Here is a 13,502-nt window from a genome sequence, read left to right as displayed (position 1 = left end):
TGATATCTGTGAACTAAGCAACTACATTGAGGACAGCAATGTGTAATACTAAAACCATACTTGAAATACCCGTCATCTTGGTCTTCTAAATGTGTACCATTTCTAATGTCATATCAATTATTACTATACTCTTTTAAAGTAAGTTTTTAAAAAGTAATAAAAGAAAATGAGTCAAGAACAAAAATTTAAGATTTCTTGAAAGCATGTAGTAATATTCAATCATATGTCCCATCTTCCATAACTATATCTGTTAATCTGAGCAACAGATTTGATGATAAAAATAGATAATATATCAATCACTTTTAATCGGCTATTCTCGTTTTGAAAATCTGTAATGTATGTATTGTTCTATGTTACCCTATTTCTGTCTTTGCTTTTGTTTTTCTTGCTCTTGTTTTCACTCTTCAAAATAAAAGAAAATTACAATATGAAAATTAAAATTGCATTGGCCAACCAATGGCTGTGACTCATCCACATGGCTGACACTGACAAAGGTTCTACAATCTGAGGTACAGAATCTCAGGATAAATCCTGAGGGGGTTTCACTGACTTTATCAGACCCCAAAGCTACAACTCTTGTTGCATAGGTCCTGCTTTACCTTGGTCTTAACCATCCAGCAGAAAAGTATAGAAAAGAAATATAAGAAGTAAAGCCATGCTGTTATGTTGAGCTGTAGGGGACTCAGGTCAACAATTTCTGACATTGCCAGTGAAGCAGAAGACCCAATATTATTATGGGCTACTAGACTCTTTTAGAATATTTTACTGAATTAACACACCTATAATATTCAAATAACAGAACTTAAGAAAAAAAGGGGATACAAATGAATGTCCATTTTGCATCTATGTATTCAAAGTGGTTAGGATAGATATATAGTTACATTCTTTTAATGAATAGAGTGATTTGTTCTAATGGTGTTTGTAAATAGGATATCAAGTCCACATCTTGTGCAGCAATTAACCACTAGGAAGAACGTATGCAATGTGTTAATTATTGAAACTGTCTTACCAATTTGATTTGAAACTCTCTCATTGCTATTTGTTTCTCAACAAAATTATGAAAAAAAATAAAATAAAGAACCACAAAAAAAGAAAATTAAAATTGCCATTTTAATCATATTTAAATGTCCAATTCTGGGTCACTGACACTCAGTGCTGTAAGACCATGGTCATCATTCATCCCTAGAACATATTTTATTTTCCCCAGCTGAAATTCAGTACCAATTAAACACAGGTTCTATAACTTCCCATTCTACTTAAAAAACAAACAAACAAACAAACAAAATAATTATGGGAAAAAACAGATAATATGAAATCTACCCTTCTAATCTACAGTATGGAATTGGTGAAAGTGTGCACATTCTGTCTGTCAAATGGCTGGAATTCTTCTTCTCGAGTAGCTAAAAGTCTGTGTCTGTTGAACAGCCCTCCTCAGCCCTTCCCTGTAATCATCATTCCCTTTCTGCTTTCTGAAGTCTGACCAATTTCCGGCCATCCTCTGTGTGGAAGCATGTGGCTATTGTCTCTGTCTGATCGGCTTTTCTCGTCAAGTCCTTGTGGATTCATCTGTGTGGTCAGATGTGACAAGACTTCCTCACTGTCTTCAAGGCCGGGAAATAGTTCATCGCATGTATATACCACGTTTTCTGTATACACTCATCCACTGATGGATATTTAGGGAGGGTCCACCTTTTGGCTACTGGGAATAATGAAGCAGTGAGCCTGGGTATGTGAGTACCTTTTCTAGATCCCGAATGCTCTTCATTTGGATAAGTGCTCAGAGCAGGAATGCTGAGTTTTATGGCAGCTCTCTTTTTAATAAGCTGAGCAACCTCTATACCGTTTTCTATGATGGGTGGGCCAACTTTCCTTCTCCCAACTACAGGTAAGTGTTTGATTTTATCTACATCTTCGCAAGATGCATCCTTGCACTCTAACACTTGTTCTCTTTTGAAACCAGAATATCCATTTTAAACTGGCAATGGTAATGCACACCTGTGATCTCCACATTTGGGAGGCTGAGGCAGGAGGATTTCTGTGAGACTGAGGTCAGCCTGGGCTATAGGTCAGACCCTCTCTCACAAAACCAAAGAATAAGTACCTGTTCTGTGAGGTGTCAGAGATAATAGACCATTATGGTTTTGATTTGCATTTCTCCAATGATTAAATTGAGACATTGAACATACCATTCTGACTGACCATTGGAGAAATTTTTATGCCAATATTTTGCCACTCTTACATACTTGTTTTTGTACCATTAAGTCATAAGTCATGGGACCCAGCGCTTCTTTTCCTCATGGCCAGCATTTGGACAACAAATCTTGGGAAGTCTTTCTCTGCTGTTCACCACTCGACCATCTTCGCAGAAGTCTTCAGAGCTCTTCTCTCAGCTAGAATCTTTGCTCTGCATCAGTCTGCTGCCTGAGCACTCAGGAAGCTCGTGTGAGGTAGCAGTGTGCTAGGCGAAGCTCTCAAGTGTGGGCTTCCACACACAGAGCTGCTAGGCCTGCGAACATGTCAAGTGACCTGCCACTCAACGCTGAGCCTGCTTTAATTTTTTCACACTTTCTCTCACTGGGCGATATTAGCCAGTCCTGTCACTCTAACCACCATCTCTATGGGGAACAATTTTGAACTTTGGAATTCTACCCTAGCCTTGTCTATCTCATATCTTAGATTAGGCAAAAAGAAAGGCGACACTAACAGCAGTAACAACATAGACTGAGAAACAAGTTATTCACAGAAACGTGGGGGAATCTCCTATAACAGTAAAGCAGATGGTAGATGGCAAAAAGCATTCAGCCAGTGTAGATCTGAGAGAGACCATCTGCAATTAGAGAAAATAAATTTTTCTTCTTCCTTTACTATCTTCATTATTTCAGGACGCATGCCTTTCATTTCTTCATTCAAGAAATTGATTCTTCATTAGCCATGTGGATAGATGCTGGAGGAGGGGCACACTTTTGTGTTGGCAAAGACCAAGTGTAGATGGCTTGCAATACAGTTGAAAGCTGCATGGAGAACAAGGTCTGTGAAACATCTCCTGATAACACAGAGGAGAAACAATTTTCCAGAAACATCTACTGCAGCATGGAAAAAAAGAATTTCAGCAAACTGTTTAACATTTTCAATAGAAAACTAAAGAATGAGTTTCTCAGAAAAAAAAACCAGGGACAGAGCTGGGCATGGTGGCACATGCCTGAAATCCCGGCACTTGGGTGGCTGAGGCAGGAGAATCTCTGTGAGTTTAAGGCCAGCCTGGGCTACGTAGTGTTTTCAAAGGTAGCCCGAGCTATAAAGGAAGACCCTGTCTCAAAACAGTTGGGGACAAAATAATAAAGAAAAGAAATAAAAGACACAGAATAGTCAAAGTGAGACAAGATAGAGTGGGTGAATTGGAAAGAGAAATATGGAAAGAATTCTAAGAAAGATAAAATATGAAAAAGCAAAGTTAATATCATTCTTTGGGACTAAGAAACTGCCTCAGATCAGAGGGGAATGTGGATCTAAGTACACTGTGAACTCCTGGGAAGGAAGTGGAGAGCTAATAAAAGTTGAAAGAGTGGAGTTTTATTAAAAAATAAAATCATGTTCTGTAGTGGACTGAATAATGTCTAGTACTCCAAGCTATCCACCTCCTCATGCCTATAATCTGGTAATGTGTCACTTTACATGGCAGATAGGGCTTTGCAAATGCAATTAAAGGGAGAACACTGGGATCAAGAACTATTTCTGAGGGCCGGCCTGATAGCTCAGCAGATTAAAGTGCCTGCTTAGGCAGATGCAGGGGCCGAGGGTTCGCTCCCCCAAACTGCAGTGTCAGCCCTGCCGCTGGGGTGCACTGAGATGGAGATTGAGTCTGGGCGTGGTGGTGCACACCTGTAATCCCAGCACTTGGGAGGCTGAAAACTGGAGCATCACTACAAGTCCGATCTACATAGTGAAACCCTGTACACCCTGTAGACCCCACCTTAAATTCATTTAAAAAAAGAAAGAAAGAAAAGAAAAGAAGTATGCTGGATTATCCAGGTGGGCCCAGTGTAATCACCAAGGTCCTTGTAAAAGGGCGGCAACAAGGATAAGGCAGAAGCCAAAGAAAAACAATAGACTGTGGAAGTAAAGGGCCTCTGAAGATGGAGAGAGGACCATGAGCCCAGGGAAGCAGGCAGCCTCCCTAAGCTGGAAAACAAGAAGAAGCATGTTAACAGGAATGAGAGCCTGTACAAGGACACCTACGGCTTGAGTTTAGGACTCTGACTTCTGGAAGTAGGCAAGAGTAAGTTAGGTTTGTGATGACTTGTGACTGTCACAACAATCAATTATTCTTGATTTCAGAATGTAGCAAATATAACACTATCATGTACAATGTGGACCTCACAGGGCAGGAGAGGCTATCTGGCAGTGGTGTGTAGTGTTATTGCAATTTTTGTACAAATGTAAAATGATTTCCAAAAGAACAGTTGCCTTAAATCATTCCTTGAGACCTAAAAAGACAGAAATCGACATTGCAGAAAATCACTTAGTTTGGAGAGTGACTAAGAGTCTCTCAGAAGATCAAAGAAAAAAGGTAAAAAGTGCCTATCTATAAGATTACCAGCATAGAAGAGGATAAGGAATAATCATGAAATGCCTGAATAACTGGGGTCTCAGAGCAAGAAATCAGAACAAAGAAAATGGAAGAAATAAAACCCATCTTGCTAGAGAAAGTCTTCCTGAGCTAAACAAATCATGAGTTTCCAAACTACTCTAGTAATTTATGTATTTAAATAATAGTCAAATATACTAATATGTCATGCAGAAAAAAGTCAGTTTACTCCAAAGGTGCCAGACAAACTGGGTCCTCAGTTCTCAGGGCCTTTCTTCCGGGGTCCCTGGCTCGCAGGGGTGGGCTACCTGTCTACTCGCGCTGACTGTCCTGGCCACTGATGTTTGAGAATGTGGTGGGGACCAGGCTGAAGTGGAACCAATCTGAATGTCTTCCAAGGAGGGGAAAACCTGAACCGAGACGTGACCACGTTTCAAATGTTCCGGTTAAATCACTAGCACAGCATCACTCAAGAAAGAGTCACAAGGCCACCACACTTATCTAGCTTCTTGGCCCTCCTAAAGCTTGAATTTCAATTCTTCTTTCAATTATGCACCATAATCCTTTCAGCAAATCCTGTTTTCTGAAGTTTGCCAGGATCACTCTCTCTTTCTTACCTCCAAAATGACTTTAATGTACACAGTTACAAAAGAACAAAACCCCACTGGCCTCACGGGTCTGCTGCGTAACATCAAAGGCAAAAAGTAATGGAATAGCCTTGTAGGATATTAAGGGGAGGGAGATTTTTAAGCAAAAAAATTATGATCATTATAGTTTTCTTGGAAAATATGCAAGTGCCCAGAAGACGTACCACCCATATATACTTCTAGCAAAAACTAACTTGAGCATAACATTACTGTGCTGAACAACAGTGAGAGCCCATGCCTGGGGCACTGCAGGACAGGAATAATGATGCTGAGTCCCACAACTACTAAAACAGAATTAAGTACAAAACTATAAATCTATTCAAGAACAATGCACGCATTCAAATGGTTCTTGAAAGAGAGGATATATACATATAATTAAGATCCACTAATTAAAAACTGATAAAGTAACTGTAATTATACTAACAAATAATTCCATAGTAACCAAATCCTATTAAGACCATAAAACTAAGAGAGAAAGAGTGGAAGAAGTAGAAGTGTCCCCAAACTTTTTCCTGAAGGTGCACAAACAAATGCCTGCCCAGTTTTTATCTTGTTAATTCAAGGTACAAGGTACATAGATTTAGAAACTGCTTCTGAGGAACTTGAAGGTGTGACAACAAGTTACAAAATTTCAGCAATAGTTGCTGTGATAAAGAACCTGGATTGAAATATCAAGTTGTTGGAAGTATTTGAGCTAACTTACTCCAATAGCATCACTCCAGAAAGGTCCATGAAGTACCTGTAATTACTGTGGTTCTGACCTTCCAGATAATATAACATAATTAGCGTGATTCCTGACCTTCTGCATATAGTCCACATAATGGAAGAGACTCGGGAAAGAGAAGAAAGAGTATTGGAAACTCTATGCAGTGGGATAAATTATGACTGAGCTTTTAACTCTGGCAATAAAGATAAAACGTATAGTCGCTTCAATTAAGTCTAGGCTTCCAGGTTAGCTTGAACTGTAAAGTAAGTTACTCTCAATATTATAAAGAGTCTGCTTAAACAAGACTAAACAAGAAACATTAGAGGAAATGAATCAATACATTAAAGGGAATTTTTAAAACAGGAGGAATCACAATTATAATATTAGATAAAGAAAAATTTCAGGCAAAACAGGAATAATGGAATTTCCAAAATTAATACCAAACCCTTCATCATGTAAATGCAAAATATCTTCTTTTAGTACTATGAGACATCACAAAATTTCATCACAAAATGAGTAAAACCTCAATAAACTATTACTATAGGTGACATTGTTCGGCACTGACAGAATTCTAGAAAATAGTGTTTATATTTTTAAAATATATAGTCGTATTAATAAAACCTAAGAAAAACTTCTAAATATCTCTCAGATTAAAGCGAAAACAAACATGCAATTAGGCAGAAAGACAAAGTAAACCCTTTATATCAAGCCTCGAGATACACTCTAAGTTATATTCAAGCTCAAATTCTTAGCCTTGAGTGTTTACACTTTTTAGTTCTGACATAATGAAAACAAACTAACTAAATATTCAGCTAAACAGTTTGGGAAGGTTGGAGGCTGAGGCAGATGACTGTAAGTTTGCGATTAGCCTGGGTATCATACTGAGGCTTTATGGTAAATTTAAAAAAAAAAAGAAAGAAAGTTAAAGGAAGGAAATTTTCATATAAAAATTGTGAGGAAGGAATTTAGGTAAGGTTTATTTTTTTGTTTTGGGTGCCAAACCCAGGGCTTCTAGTTTGCTAGGCAAGTGTTCTTCTGCGGAGGTAAATCCCCAGCCACAGGAAGAGGGAATTCATACAAACTTTTTAAGCTGCCAAATCCAAAACAGAAAAGGAATGCAATTACATATATATATATATGTAATTGCATTCCTGTAAATTTTTCTTTATCTAATATTATAATTGTGATTCCTCCTGTTTTAAAAATTCCCTTTAATGTATTGATTCATTTCCTCTAATGTTTCTTGTTTAGTCTTGTTTAAGCAGACTCTTTATAATATTGAGAGTAACTTACTTTACAGTTCATATATATATAATCTTTATAGCATCCTACCTTTTATACTATGAATATAGATGGAGTACTAATTTAAGTTTTTAGTTTTGTGATGTTCATATTTTCAAAATGATATAAGAATGTGTTTTAGAAAAAAACTATTCAGGGACCCTGATAGAGGAGAGGTTTTTGGACATGTAGTCTCCACTCAGTACTAAGTAGAGCTGGTGACTTCCACAAGGGAGCAAAGATGATTAGACCAAAAATATCTCAGAATCCCCAATATACAATACAGTGGCATATTGACCTGATATCTCCAGATTTCACCCACCATCAAACTCCAAACTCTACTTTTCCACTACTGGGTCTTCTCTATTGAGCTTTTAAAATACATTCTACAGTGATTTGTGGAGTATAATAGTTCTTTATGAAATAATTATTGTGCTCCACTTGTACCAATTTATGTGTACACACACTTGTTGCTATGCGTGACACTGGGTCATCCAAATTCACGCAAATATCCTCAAGGCAAGAGCAAAAGAAAGACACACCAAATCGTTTGTTGATAAAGAATGGGACATCTGATATTTCGGAAGAATTACTGAAGTGGTCATGGAAGTTTGTTGCCTTTGCTGATAGTTGTTCGATGATGTCGTAGAGCTTTATCGAGTTATGTGAGGGAAGGAAGATGTGGAAATCCTTGCTAAACTCCCTTCGTGAGCGCTGTGTCGGCAGGCTATGCTGCTGGGGGAGTCTAACTCTAGGACTGCAGAGCTGAAGCTTCACGTGTTGCCAGTTTCACCTTGTATGACCTTGGTTATGGTTGCCCTTGACCAAAGGGGAGTTTGGCCGACATTCCCAACCCTAATCCATGCCCTAGGGCTCTTGGGAGAGTTCAGTGGAATAATGCGTATAAAACACTTGGTGCAAAGCAGGAATTGGTGTGCATAATTTTCTTTTCTGTGGATCTTTGCAGTGATCTGTTCTCTAGGCCATCTTTCCTCATTGTAGAGAGGAAGGAGGGCAGTGTGCTACAAAGACACTGCAAGGCTCCCAATGGTGGTGGCAAGACGGTGGGCTTCCTGTCACAGCTCATTCACCTTTTTCCTCACCTTCCTATGGCCATCAGCTCTAGCCATTCATCTGAGGATTGGCTTCTGGAAAGTTCTGGTGAACAGAAAAGCCCAGAATGCAAAAGACCTCCAGTCACAAAGGTGATTCCTGGTATACCTTTGAATTTCTGTCTCTTCCCCTGAGACAACCATGCAGAGCTTGCTGCCCTCTGCTTCCTCAGTCCTTTATTTCTCAAATCTTCTTCAGGGCTCCAATAGCCCTGTAAGGGAATTGCTCAAACAGAGTGACCTCTCCCATGGTGTCTGGACTTTCAGTGGAAAACTTCCTTTTGGAAATATTCCTAGCTATTCTAAGAAATCTAAACTGTGCTTCATGTGACAAAAAAAAAATCCTAGAGGACTTTTTAGTAAAACAGTTTGTTTTCACTTTACATTTTCTCTGAATACCCACTGTCTATAGATTCAGAGAAGTACAAAAAATGAATGTTAGGCCGAGAAGTGGGGGAGGTGGGAGGAAGAGAAAGAGGAAAAAAAAAAAAAAAAAAAAGAATTAAGATGCGTTACGTACATTCGCTGACTTTCCATGAGGAATGAAATCATTGTGCACTGTGACTGTGTACCAATAAAAATAAATTTAACAAAAACATATTTATCTAGATGCTTCCTTCCTGAGCCAAGCTTGTAGGCTGGGCGCTTTCTCTGTGAGATAAGTTTTCTCCAAGGAAGAACTTAAGATTTCTGATAGGACAGAGCGTAAAGGACTCCAGGACAGACATAGCCACATGCTCTGAGGTCTTGTCGCTGGCAGCACAAACCTGTTCTGCTGACTGCTAAGCAAGCGCCACCCTTGGGGTACAGGCAGGTCTCCCCAGAAGAAGGCCCCCAAGCCTTTATATTGAAAGACAGAAAGCAAAAGGAGACAAGAACACAGACATAAGTAGAGAATTTGCCAGACGATCCCTGCTACTGTTCACTCTAGCTGTGCGAAGGCACATGGCCGTACTAGAACCCAGATATCTCTTTGCATGTCTTGCAAGCTATAAACCCTGCCTTGTCTACTAAAAGTAGCTATTACCTGAACTTTTAATTAGTGTAATCATTTCTTTGCTTTTCCTTTCTACTGTGCATTAGTCTACCAGGGTTGCAATAATAATGGTTACAAGTTGGTCAGCCCAAGACAACAGAATTTGTTCTCCTGCAAGTGGGGAGACGAGAAGTGGTAGAAATCAAGGGCATGCCAGTGCTGCACATTCCCCAAGGGCTCTGTGGGAGAATCTCCCATGACCTTCCAAGTTCCTGTGGCTCTCGACAGCGGTCGGCATGCCTCAGCTTGTGACAGCGCTGTGGCCTCTCCTCTGTCTTCGTGTGGCGCGCTCCCTGGAAGGACGCCAGCCGTTGGATGTAGGGGCTAATGTAACCCAGAGGGGTCTTTATTTTAATGGTGTTGCATCTTCCAACCATCTGTTTTCAAAAATATTCACATTTAAAACAAGTTCCAAGTGAATATGAATTTTGGGAGAATTCGACTGTGTACATACAACATGTATTCTTGCCACACAAGTACACATTTTTTTGCTAAATATTCTAGCTTCACTTTGTGTTTCTCAAACTATATGAAATGGAATCATGCCCTTCACTTTTTGTGTGTTTGTTTGTTTGTTGTGGTTGTGTGGAGGGAGTTGAACCTTGAGCCTTTGTGCTGAGCTACATCTCCAGCCCCTTTTTCTTTGAGGTAGTGTCTCATTAAGTCCTTAAATTGCCTGCAAACAGGTGTCAGGGGTTCAATCTCCAAGCCTGCTGTGCTTGTCCCACCCCCAGCATGCTGAGATAGCAATTGAGACTGGGCATGGTGGCTCACACCTGTAATCCCAGCTCTTATGAGGCTGTAAACAGACGGATTGCTACAAGTCTGATCTAGAAGTGAGACCCTGAACACCCTGTAGACACTTCCCCTGTGTCTAAAATTTAAAGAAAGCCAAATTTAGGGGCTGGCGAGATAGCTCAGTAGAATAAGCGCCTGCCTGGCAAGTGCAAGGTCCTGAGTTCAATCCTTGGTTCTGAGAAAAAAAAAAAAAAAAGTCCTTAAATTGTTGACACTAGCTTCAAACTTGTGATCCTCCTGCTTTAGTCTCCCAGAGATTATGAGTTTGTATTACCAAACCTGGCCCATTAGTATTTTATGAATCTCCTTTCTTTTACTCCACCATATAATTTTTATTTTCAGCTATGATATTACATATGGCAAGCGACCAGGTTTATTTTCATTGTTGTATGATATTTCCTTATGTGAATACATCTTATTTATGCATTATAATCTTGATGGGTATTTAGGTTTTCCAAGTTTGGTTTCATTATTGATTTGATTTTTGTACCTTCTCATGCCTGCCCCCAGGTCTCCATGTATGCACATTTGTTGACTACATACCTTCAGAAAGATAAATAATGGAGCCTGTAAGTGCCATCTTATTTGGGAAAAGAGTCTTTGCAGACACATTTAAATTAAGAATCTTGAGATGAGATTATCGTGGAGTATCTGAATTGACATAAATGCAATTGATCACAAGTGTCCTTGTAAAAGAGAGACAGGGCGGGGGCGCTGGTAAGGAAAAGGAGGAAGTGATGAGACCACAAAGGCAGGATCACGGCACAGGCAGCAGTGAGTCAAGGAAAGCCTGAAGCTCAAGTTAAGATTGCCGTGGAAAGGACTTACCTTTAGAGTCTCTGGAGGAAACAGCCTTTGTTGTCTTGTTTCAACAAGTAATGATACTAACTTCTGACTTCTGGCCCCTTGATCTGTGTGAATAAACGTCTACTGTTTTGAGCCACCAAGTCTGCAGGCATCTTTTACAACTGACATAGGAACTTATTGACCACCTAAACTAGAATTGTGCAAGCATGACTATGCATATTTTCAAATTTAGTGACTAATGCTGAACATTTCCCTTAGAGCTGTTGCAGCACCAAGTAAAGATGTCGAATACTTCACATCATGACATAGGAAAGTACCTGCTAGCCCGTGTCCTGAGAACAATTTTTAGGGCTCTTAGATGTACATCAGTTATTCTGTTCAGGCTACAGAAGGCAACTGCTTGACATTTCGTCTTCATTTTTGTGAAAATATTGTTTTTTGTGGGATTGAGAATGCTAGTTGGATTGATGAGATTCTCAGTCCTAGGCCTCTGAGAGTGGCTAAGCTATCCTGTCTGAAGGTAGGGATCGTAGAGGAGGTAGGAGAGTCAGGGCTTGCCTTCCCAGCATGAGACCTAGCCATAGCATTTGGTCAAGACAGAAATGTAAAGGTTTGGCTTCTTTAATTTTGGAGGCATAGTGTGCTTCACTAATACAAAAGATTATCTCTAAATTACTCAGGATCAGAAGACCAGTACCTTCTGGTTTGAATTGGCGGAATGAGTAGATATAAGATTGGAAGAAGCAGTGACAGATGAAATAACGAAGGCCTGGTCAAGGACCGGGCAGCTCACAGAATTCAGGTCATGAACTGACTTAGTTCAGAAGCTTCCCCGTGGTTTAGGAGATGCACATAATCCACTGGGAGTGTTGAAAACAGAAGCTCTGGGGCAGAATCCTTTCCCCAGGAAAACAAAATACCTTAGCAAGAGGAAACTTGGCAGGTTGCAAGGTGATTGCTATAGGTTGTTGGGTCAAGATATACCAGGGAAAAGAAAAAAAGGATGACGGAAAAGTGTTTGTTAAAGCAAAGTGGTACAGAGTTTAATAGAAGACATGAAGATTCCACATGAGGTTCAGGTTTGAATCCTCTGCAGAACCACAGAGAATATGAGAGTGAACTTCTCAAGAAGCAAAGAGACTGAAACTGTCTGAAGGTTTCAAATCCTAGGTAGCCAGATGCTGCCCAAGAAATGGTAGAGGAAAGATGATGACCAAAATCAAGAGCATAACAAAAGATAGATCATAGGAAACTGGGAGAGAGATCCAAATGGAAAGGGGACCAAAAATGGAGAGAGGGAGAGAGAAGAGGGGAAAAGGGGATGACAGAAGAATTAAGATGTGTCATGCACACGTAAACTTCCTGTGATCGAAGCAATCACTATGTACCAAAAACTCATACTACTAGAAGTTCTAATTTAAAAAAAAGCTAAATTCACAACACCAAAGTCTAAGCTTTGTTGGTGAGAACACAGAGGAGAGTCTTCCACACTGTTGGTGGGAATGCTAAGCAAGCTCGCTGACACAGACCCTGATTTATGACATAAGGACTGAAGTTCTGTACAAGAAGCAAGACAAGAAGTCTAATTCCCACTTCTTGTTCCAGCTGATACCTTCCTGTGCCTGATCCCCAGTGTCTGAATTAAGGAGCCCAGCTCCTCCATCTGAGGCTCCTAGATATCCCAGTCTCTAGGCAGCTTACCCACATGGAAGGACCTCTGAGCTTCACTGATGCAGGCCAAATTCCCACAAGAGTAATAACACGAAGGGCCAGACCATGCAGACAAATCTGCTAAGTCAAGCATAAAGCAAAAAGTCAAATCTGTTTGGCCTCTTTGGCCTCTTGTTACCCCTCTTTTGAGTGTAATATGGGAAGTTGTTAATTGCTTGATTTACTGTATAGTCACTCTGCCAACAGCAATAAATAAAGTTAATTAATATAGGGTAATTCACTGCCAGGGAGGCTAGTAATTACCAGGAAATTAGAGAGAAAGTCTCTTCATGATATCTTTTTAGAAGAGAAAAATACAATTTACTATCTTCATTCTAGTATCTTTTTTTTTTTCTTTGCTTAAGTTGAACATTCTGTAGAAATACCTCGGGTTCTAGCATGTGTTTTCTTTCCTTCCCTCCAAGATGGCTGTACATTTTTTGAGAAACAGTGACCGAAATATCTGACTTTAACTCTCTAACTGCCACGCCAAGCTGAAACGACTTCAGAATGTGTGGTCAATTGATTGGGGTTTCAGAATACATCCAGTGTCTCCTATTGGAAAGGATTCACCAGGAAAGACAGGGGAGAATGTCTGGCTCTCACTAACCAATGTCTTTTTCTGGTTTATTCCAGGCTAGGGCTTTCTTAGGCAGAACTCAGAAACAAGATGCTGCGACGGAGACAGAATGGTCTTTGGCATCAAGGTACTTCAACGCACAAGCTTAATGGTTGCATGATTTCTGTTGCGTGAGAAACAAAACCTAAATAAAGAGCAAAATAAAAGAGAGATAATAGGAAACAGGAAGGGAGACCATTT

This window comes from Octodon degus, unplaced genomic scaffold (assembly GCF_000260255.1).
Source record: "Octodon degus isolate 3935 unplaced genomic scaffold, OctDeg1.0 scaffold00036, whole genome shotgun sequence".
In the NCBI taxonomy this organism is placed as follows: Eukaryota; Metazoa; Chordata; class Mammalia; order Rodentia; family Octodontidae; genus Octodon; species Octodon degus.
This window is presented reverse-complemented; position numbering follows the sequence as displayed.